Source organism: Falco naumanni, chromosome 2, assembly GCF_017639655.2.
Source record: "Falco naumanni isolate bFalNau1 chromosome 2, bFalNau1.pat, whole genome shotgun sequence".
Taxonomy (NCBI): domain Eukaryota; kingdom Metazoa; phylum Chordata; class Aves; order Falconiformes; family Falconidae; genus Falco; species Falco naumanni.
The window spans coordinates 31,990,023-31,999,879 of record NC_054055.1 but is presented as its reverse complement, the minus strand read 5'-3'; the positions used below and the strand labels follow the sequence as shown (position 1 = coordinate 31,999,879).

At 42.8% G+C, this 9,857-nt stretch overlaps 1 long non-coding RNA gene across 1 annotated transcript; it reads left to right on the top strand.

Annotated features, from left to right (window-relative positions):
• The first annotated feature begins 4,348 nt into the window (after positions 1 to 4,348).
• Positions 4,349 to 5,464, top strand: LOC121083446. Its single transcript, XR_005826372.1, has 2 exons — positions 4,349 to 4,499; positions 5,203 to 5,464. It is a non-coding gene; the product is annotated as an uncharacterized LOC121083446 (long non-coding RNA).
• Positions 5,465 to 9,857: the final 4,393 nt, after the last annotated feature.

Below are 9,857 nucleotides of genomic sequence, written 5' to 3'. Positions count from 1 at the left end.
GTTTGTTGAAAGCTGAGACCCTGAGTAACATTAAAAAAAAATCTGCCAATTTTGATTTTGGTGTACTTTGCATTATACATGGATTAAGAGGGAACTGTCATTGCTATTGGCTGTAGCTCTGTGTAGATACATGATCTCCAGATCAGCTCGCAGTACTCTGGACAAGCCCAGAAAAAGTGCACTTCATGAGCCCCTGTGAGTGGTCCAGTGCAGGCAGCCAGCCAGGACCGCTCAGGATGCTCTCTCCTGGAAAGGGTGCAGTCTCCTTCTCTCAGCAGCATTTAGTCAGCTGAACTGCACAGCCATCTTCTCCTTCTCTTGCCTCGTTCATCAGTCTGGCTCACATTTTCTATTAGTCCAGGTGCTTCTGTTCCATGTCTCCCTTCCTCTTGATGCCCTTCAATTCCCCAGCTACCTCAGCCTGGGCTTTCATTCCCCTGAGACATATCAGGGACCTTCCCTTGCTCAGCTACCTCAGTGCAGTGGAAGGGTCTCCCCAAAATAGCTCCTTACAGGAATCCCCTTAAGGAAGATGTCTTGGCAGTGAGTAACCATCTTGGCTTCTGTTTGAAGCTAAGCTGAAAGGTAGCGCATCCAGAAAAACATAGGTCGGCTCCAGCACCGTGGTGGGACTCTGATTCAGATCAATTACGTTGCACTTGCAGTAGTTTTCTTGTAGCATTTTGGCTTTGCTTGTAGGTTTCCCCTCCAAATAAAAGCCTGACTTCATTAAAATATTGGCCCTATGGGCTTTGTGTCATGCCATGAGTGCTATTACTTACACTTACCACAGGGAGAAAAACATTCCAGGCTTCAAAGTTCAGAGGTAGAATCAAATAAGACTGCCAGCTTTTCTACATTCTAGGTTCTCCATATCAACATTTTGACTCAAGTCTGAATATTCTGAAAATTCAGAGGTCAGAAAGTTTGGAGTCCGCTTTTGGATTTTAATTTAAACCCACTGCTCTTGAAATCAAACATACAGATTTCCATCTGATTAGACTGAGTTTGGACATAGTGCCAATAAACACTGTTATTTTATTTTAGCTAGGAATGATTTGGTCCACTCACCCTAAGAAGATAACACTGAAGTCATAAGCTTAGTTAGACAGAAATCAAGAGGAAGAGTTAATATTTACAATTGCTGAAATATACATATATATATATAATACCACAAAGAGCAACTTCATATTAGTTTATTATGTTTTTCATGCTCACAACCTGCTTTTCTGGCCAGAAGAAGAGAAAGAATAGATGTGGAGGCAATGAGCTTGGGGTGCATTTCCAAAAGCATGCCTCTGTCTTTGCCTTTTAAATCCCAAATAGTCTAGTTTACAGTACATTTTGTTTATGTGTCCCACTGGTCAAGCATCAGTTCATTTATATCTGTGTCATTATAGCATTGCTATACCAAAATCTTGGAAAGTCCCAGTGATCTTACACGTATTTCATCAGAGCAGCCGGTGCAGCATCCACCCCAACTCTCAAATGCATTATCACAGCTTCTGTATCACTCAGTGTCAAACATTGTGATCTCTCTCTAAATCCATCCACACCGAGAAATCAATACATCACAAAACTTTCTTGCGTTTTATCTGGCAGATGCCTTCTTCTGTTCCGAAGGTAGCTCATCAATACTTCCCTTAGAAACATCTGCAGCAAGCTGTCAGCCGCCTTGCCCTCTCAAGCAGCACTGCGCCACAGTGATGACCAACTGACACAGCCTTATCAAGCTGGTAATGTGGCAACCACAGAGGCAGATGAGTCTTTCACACTTTCACTCAGCTTCACCCATATCACCAGTAAAACTAGCCCTGGTGTTTTTACCAGTTGACTCAATGAACCTATATGACCCTATATGACCTTGTTCAAGGCTTCTGCCCTGGGATTTGCTCACTCTCCCCATGAATGAATCAGGCGTGCAAATCACATATAAACCCTCAGTTAAATAGGCATTTTAAACTCCCTGTTTAGGACATCATGTCTGGATGTTCTGGACTGGAACTGTAGATTTTAGAACTTTAACGTCCTATGTTTTCTTTTTCCGTTTTTGAGTTAATTTTGGTGGAACAAATACTCTTACAGCAGCATGGATGCGCAGGCAGATTTTGAGCTCAAAAATGATGTCCTGTCTAGTTCCGTGGAAACACACTAAAGACTTTCTACCAAAGGTATGATATTTATTGACACAAGCACACAAAAGAAACAGAATCAAAACAAGAGTCATTTGAACCCAAGTGAACATAACATGGAGATTAACCTTAATTAAGATCCCTTCCTGAGAGAGGGCATCTGCTGAAGTCTCATGCCCTCACGTAGTTCTTTACAGTGGAAAGACAGGATGGTTTCTGTATTGAAGGTGGAGCTGAGAAGAGCAGTCAGTTATAGTCTTTAGCAAAACAACACCTGAAGGAGAAGAGAGGACTGCAGAATTAGAGATGTGTGTATAGAAACACAGCTCAGGTAGATAGTTTCAAGCCATGGCAGTTACAGATGGGGATTCCCAGCTAATATCTGGGATATCCCAGATAGCTGATCCTCTGGTTCCTAATGATCAGGCTAGTTTGAGCTGTGCTATGGCTCATCTGGTCTGATCTTTCCCCTGTGTCACGCAGGCAGGACAAGCTGCAGCTGTTTTATCTCCTTGTTGCACTAATGTCATGCAACATCTCCCTCCTAAGTGATGGGTAGAGACTCCAAGTGTTCAGTATACACCTGAGTGGTGACTGTTGTATCAACATACAAGGTTTCATAATGTCCAAAATGTTCATGAACCCCACAGTACAATAAAGGTATTGTGGAGTTACTTCTCAACATGCCAGCAAGATCAATGCAGTCTCCCACTTTTGCTCTCCCATTTGGAAATGGTTTCTCATGTGCACTAAATGTCTACTGCATGTGGCAAAGGAAGAAAACCCTCATCATTTTCCCTCCTCAAAGCGTACCCCGCAACAAGCTACAGTCACACACCCCACTGTAATTCAGGGCACTTCTGTCAGTCACCCTCAGTGCCTTGCTGTGGCCCTCCCAGAGACAGGGAAAGGGTGAGCAGCAGCTGCCTAAGTCAGTCCTGGTCATCGGGGGACCTCATTCAGGGACTAGGTCATATGAAAAATATGAATAAAACCAGGATAAAACCACTTTTAAGTATTTTTAGTTTCATCAAGGCTTGGAAAAGTGGAGAGCACTCTTCATTGAAATGTGTCTTTGCAATTCATAAAAGTCCTGTATATGAGAAATGCCCTTTTACACTTTGTAAACTAGGCTGAGCTGCTTTTTATGCTCCACTGAACTTTTTTGGGGTGCGTGTTTTATTCCTCTTCTAGATGGCGCCAGTGTCTCATTACTGAGACGACGCCTTTCTCTTCATAGATCTTAGTTTCATAATTTTATTTTAACCACTGCTTGTGTAAAACCAATGAAATACTAAAAAAACAAGACCCGGGTTTGCATCCCTTTCTGCTAACTCTTCTCAATTGCTATTATTCTTCACACAGTCTTAACTTTATGGTATGAGACGCTTTTTACAGATGTTTATTTTTTTAATGTCTTTTACACCTGTTTTATGCTTTATTACTGTTATATGGAACATGCCAGTGTACATGAAATGCAAAAGAAGATTATTAATATTACTCTAATTTTTCTGTACTCCTGGGCCCTCAGGAAAGCAACCCTGTAGTAACAGACACTCTCTAAGAGCAGAGTAGAGCCTATGTGTACCAAGGCATCCCAGTTCATGTGTAAGGAAGAAATCGGGGATGCTGCTTCATTCACCTCCCTATAAAAAATGTTTTGTGGTGCTCTTTCACATGTAGCTGGTGCTGTTCAGTTTGTCTTCTATATGCCAGTGTAGGTTTTTTGTTTGTTGTTTTTGTTTTTTTTTTAAATAAAATGCCTAATGTCAGTTGGTTCTTCCTACAGGACGAATGTCTCTCTTTACAAAGAAATTACTTTTCCCACACTCCAGCTGTTTCAAGAGTAGTTGATGGCTTTTACTTTCAGATGCATCATGCAAAGACCCAATAAAAGGAGCTGTTAGGTGTAAAGAGCTGGGTTTTTAATAACGCTTTTTATTACAATGGTATTGTTGCTTTGTCAAGTCTAGACCAACTTTTCTGTTGTTCTACCCACCCTGGCTAACCGATTTTTGTTATATTGCTCTGCTAGTCAACATCCTTATCTGTCACAAGGTTTTCTACAGCATGAATCATGCAGAACCCCAAGGGCCCTCTGTGTAACTGGGATTTTCTAGCTTTTCAAGTGGGAATGCTGAAAGATGAAGGAGGATTTTGCAGCATACCTGAAAATTAATCACAGTTTTTATAATTTTGATTTCCTTCAGGATCTCACTGGCAACCTTGAACTGAAAACACCTGTCTGTGACTCCCTGTTTTGGTGACTCGCTGAGATTTGTTTCAGCAGCAAGCAGGTGCCTGGGTGGCAGGAGCTGAGTGGGTGTCTGTGCCCTGGACCTGAAGCTTTTCTGCCTGACTTCTAGGGTGGGTGTTGCTCTGTACCTTCAATATCTTGATACCACATTTTTGGTAGTGCTGAGGGTCTGCTATTTGCAGCCCTGCAGCCTGCGTTTTACTCACAGCTCAGCAACCTCTCACCAAAGCTGTTGTGGCAGCATATTTCAGAGCTTCTGAAGCAGTTAGTTCCCTTGTTAGTCTCATGCTTTTGTTATTTTTCATGCTCTTTTCATGGCATTGCACCTTCAAACCCAGATACTGTTATGACAGTTTTTCACAGGAAACAACTACCACTGGTGTGACACTGCCACATTATTTCCCCTCTTCCTTACCTTTCATTTTGTGAATTTTTAGTTTATGTTAAAGAAAACAAAAAAATAGTTTGTAATGAAGTAGATAGAAGTAATTTGAATACTCAGTAAATATTGTCGAATAATATACATGCAATGCTTGCACCTAATGGGCATATACCCGTCAGCACTAAGAGTCTCATGAATGGAAACAAGTAGTAGTAGGGTGTTCAAGTGGGTTTCGATGACGTGTGTGTAGCTGTAGGGAAATAACACATTCATCATTGCTGCCGCCTGATGCGCTCAATAAGAGACTCAGAGGAAGATGCTCATCTGGGTCCCCATCACTGCTTTTCCTGGCCAGTCACTTGGAGAGTTTTTACTTCCCCCCTCGCTCTCTCCTGTGTTTTTTTTTTTTTTTCATTTTGTTTCTTCCTAAGTTAACTTTCAGCGTTAAATTGGATGTAAGCCATCAACTGCAGACCCTGCAAATAAAACTGCATGTGCACCTCTCTGAAGATCCTTTGTGTAACATGGGGAACCTACAGTCTTCTACCATCCTGCAGCAACACTGTGATGTCCCTAAAAATAGCCCACTTGCTCCCAATTGTATGTCATAACATGACTCCCTGGTCTCTCTTTTGACATATATTATATAGAGAAAGAATACGTATGTGTATAAAAGGTAGTTTTGAGTTCAAACTGAAAATGGCTTCATTGAGGAATTTTACTCCTTAAGCTACTTCAGTAAACAAAAGGTGCTGTTTTAATCCAAATGACTGCAAAGTGTCATATAAGCCAGTCTACAGGTAATGACTTGCTTTCTTCCTTGAACAGGAACTGGTGGGGACTTTAGCAAACTCCGTACATATAAATCAAAGAATGCTCACACCCAGAACTCACACAGAATTCAGTAGATTACTGGAAAGGTTAAAAAAACCCTTAATCAAATAGCAAATGGCAAAATTATATGACAAATAGGCATCCAAAGAACTCATTAAGAGATAGTGCAAGAACCAGCATGTCTGTAATTCTGCTCTCCCTATTCACTCAAGACCAAATCACTTTGCAAGAGGACTGACACCTCTTGGAGAAGTAATTCCAAGTCAGTTTTTAGGTATTTTTAGTGTTTTTATAACATGATCGCTCCTTTTTCCAAACACACAAGGGAGGAGTCTGACCTTTTCAAAGATGAACTGAAGCTTCACTATGAACAGATCTGTCTAACAGAGGCTTTGCCATCCTGTGGCTTGCATTACATGAAATCTGTTAAGAAAAGCTATTAAAGCCAGATATAAGAAGGGGAAAGAGGTTTGTGGCTAATGAATTATCCAATTTTATGTGAAATATTTAGGCTCATGGGCACTGTGGCTGCATGTGCAGGCATTCTGGCTGTATTTACACCGGTACCATGCTGCTGGCAGTACCCCGGACTGAACCCTGCCCCATCCCTGCTGTCCCAGTGCTGCCACACACCAGGGTGGCTGAGATCCCAGCTTCTTCTGTCAAGGACAAGCTTTCCCAGGCAGGACACAGCCGGCATATCTGGTCGTGCTCAGACCTTGCACCACCCTGCCAGAGCATGTCCTGCTTCAGTGCTGCTTCAGTGCCAAGGGATTCAAATTCATCTCACAACAGGTATGTGCCTGAAGAGCTTTTATGCTTGAGTAGCTGCTGTTCACAGCCACAGCCTGTCCTGGCTTGAATGTGTGTCATCACCCTTCCCGCATCTTGGCAGGAGCAGCCCAGATAGAAAGACTGCCCTTTGGGGCACAGAGTATTGCAGCACACCATCAGATTTAGATGACACGTGGAGATAGAAAACCCAGACAAGGACAATCTTAACAAGAAACCCTGATTTTGCCCTGATGATTTCCACTTGTGTGTGGGTTGGGTGTACGGCTATCCAATGTCTCCTGCATATCCCACCTGGGCACACGGGGTAGCGTGCATCTCTCTTTGGAGGGGCACAGTGAGGTCTGTGGGGCCGTAGCCATCAAAGCTTCTCTTGACATTACCTGTCTCCTACTGAATTGCCCTGGGCTAGCTCCCCTTGTGTGCTCGCTGTCTGAGGATGCCAGGCTGCACACAGAGGCTTCTGTAGAGCTTTCTCAGGAGACTGCCTATGAGAGCTTTGCCTGCAGTGTCTGTGAGTAAGGACAGCAGAGGTGTTAAACCTGGCAGCAGAAGCAGAAATAAATGCGTGTGGCTTGACTACGTATGCCTTGCATCCTGAGTCATTGTACTAGAGCTCCCAAATCTTGCCCTGCTCCTTCCTCACACCCAAGTATAAATCCCCAAGGATAGTCATCCCCCCTCTCCTGTAGCCTAGGCGAGTGGTCTATAGTGTCTGTGGGGGTGCTCCCGAGTTGCGCTGCTTTTGTCTGAGGCTCGTAAGCTCCTTCTGCGGAAGAAAGCATCCAGGCCTTTACTCCATGCCAGAAGAAGTCATCAGTGTGCTGGTGATTTGGCTGTGAAGTTTGAGTTCTCTCTCCTCTGTGACAGCAGGAAGCCACCTCAGTGAAAAAAAAAAGGATCTGGTGTGCTGAGGCACAATATGAGCTAATGGGGATGGATTACGCACTTTCCAGCACTAAGTTAGGTATTAAAATTTTACTCAGAAACTGTACCCACTTTTTATCAATTATGTTAGTAGATGCTGGACAAGAGGCACATGACTCTTAGATATAGCTTGGACTAAATTTACTTTCAAACATTGACATTATAAAGTTCTTCAGAAACTGCATGATGGTAACAATCCATTCTTAAAACCAAGAAAGAAGAAATACACAATGACAAGTGGAAACGTGAAGGTTTGTATTCTTCATGTCAACATCTTTTCTGAGATAAAAACAAAACATGTAATAGCTGCTAGGATATAATGCACTTATTGACCAGGTCAGGAAAATTAGAGTTCTCAGGACTACCTGAGTAATCCAAAAATTGTTTTAGGCTGTCTGTTCTTTTCATCAGAATTAACTGCAGGTATCAATTCTTTTTTATTTCTGGTTCCTGTAGAGGGTGTTGAAGTACTTCTCAGTGCAGTCTCTGCATATGTTTATTTTGCTAGTTCACAAAACTGCAGATAGGCTAAAACACATCTCCTGAAATCGTAACACTGCTTCCAGTTCTTTGCTCAAATCAGCATGGAGACTTGTTTTTCAGATTTTTCCCCTCTGCCTACATGGAGATGTTATCGAACTGGAGATCTGAAATGCAAGGAGCACTTTATTAAGTCCACCATCCACATTTTTTTCCCTTTAAAATCAAACTGCCACAGTTTAGTTTTGTTGGAGCACTCAAGCTCTGTTGAGGGTTCAAGGGGCTGCAGGACTCCTGGGCTCCTTTCTGACACCAGTAGAAAGTGCTGGCTTGAAGACTGTCCTTTCTGCCAGTCAGAGACTTGTCACCTCTCAGATCATCCTTGACATATAATATCTCACCCACAATAAAACTAGCAAAGCCCATCACTCTTCATTAGCACCTGGCAAGGAGAGAGAGCAAACACTTAATAAATGTTTGTGACATTGCCCTCAAGTCTCACTATGATGGCTTGGGAGCTGACATGTTGGACACACTATAAAAATTACTTGCAATAGAATGAAACTGGAGGGACTATTTAAGGTGCCATATAATTTACCCATAGTTAATAACCAGAAACACCTGCATTTAAAATGAAAATACTGCATTTGAGAACCAGCATCCCTACACCTTAACTAACATCTCTGTACTTTATAATCTTCATCTCCCTAGATACTTCAAGTAGGCAGTGCTGTTACCAGTACACCAGACTGTGGGAAAGAAGTGCTGTAAGTGAAAAGTCTTCTAGATACTTCCTTAAATAGATATATTTTAGCTATTTCTTGGTATTCTCCAGACTTTTTTTCTATACCTTTATGAGGATGACCGTTTAGTAGAAGTTCTTTCCACTGGTAGACTGGAAAGGCAAGCTCTACAAAGTGCCTCAAATACTACTTTCTTCTGGCATATGATCATTAGAAGGGCCAAATCCCAACTAGAACTTAATCTAGCTACTGCCATAAAAGACAATAAAAATGTTTCTATAAACAATAGAATTGTTTATATAAATTCTATTTATATATATATATATATATAAAAATAAATAGCAACAAAGGAGGGCTGAGGAGAATCTCCATCCTTTATCGGATGCGCTGGGAAACATTATGACAAAGGATGAGGAAAAGGCTGAGGTACTTCATGCCTTCTTTGCCTCAGTCTTTAATAGTAAGACCAGTTGTTCTCAGGGTACCCAGCCCCCTGAGGTGGAAGACAGGGATGGGCAGCAGAATGAAGCCCCCATAATCCAAGGGGGAATGGTCAGTGACTGCTACAGCACTTAGACACATGCAAGTCTGTGGAGCCAGGTGGGATCTACCCAAGGGTACTGAGGGAGCTGGTGGAAGTGCTCAAGGAGCCACTTTCAATCATTTATCAACAGTCCCAGCTAACTGGGGATGTCCCAGTTGACTGGAGGCTGATAAATGTGATGCCCATCTACAAGAAGTGCGGGAAGGAGGATCCAGGGAACTAAAGGCCTGTGAGTCTGACCCCAGTGCCAGGGAAGGTTATGGAGCAGATCATCCTGAGTGCTAACATGTAGCATGTACAGGACAACCAGGTGATCAGGCGCAGTCAGCATGGGGTTATGAAAGACAAGTCCTGTTTGACTAACCTGACCTTCTGTGACAAGGTGACCCACTTAGTGGATGAGGGAAAGGCTGTGGGTGTTGTATACCCAGACCTTAGTAAAGCCTGTGACACAGTCTCCCACAGCATTCCCCTGGAGAACCTGGCTGCTCATGGCTTGGGCAGCTGTGCTCTACACTGGGTAAAAAGCTGGCTGGCTGGCCGATCCCAGAGGGTGGTGGTGAATGGAGTTGCACCCTGCTGGTGGCCGGTCACAATTGGTGTTCCCCAGGGATCAGTACTGGGGCCAGTCCTGTTCGATATCTTTATTGATGATATATTTTTCTAGTCTAACATATTAAGTTTAGGTATATACTTGCACTGTTACTAAAACACATCCTGAACTACACAGCTTCAGACAGCTTTCTCTCCACCACAGAGCAACCAC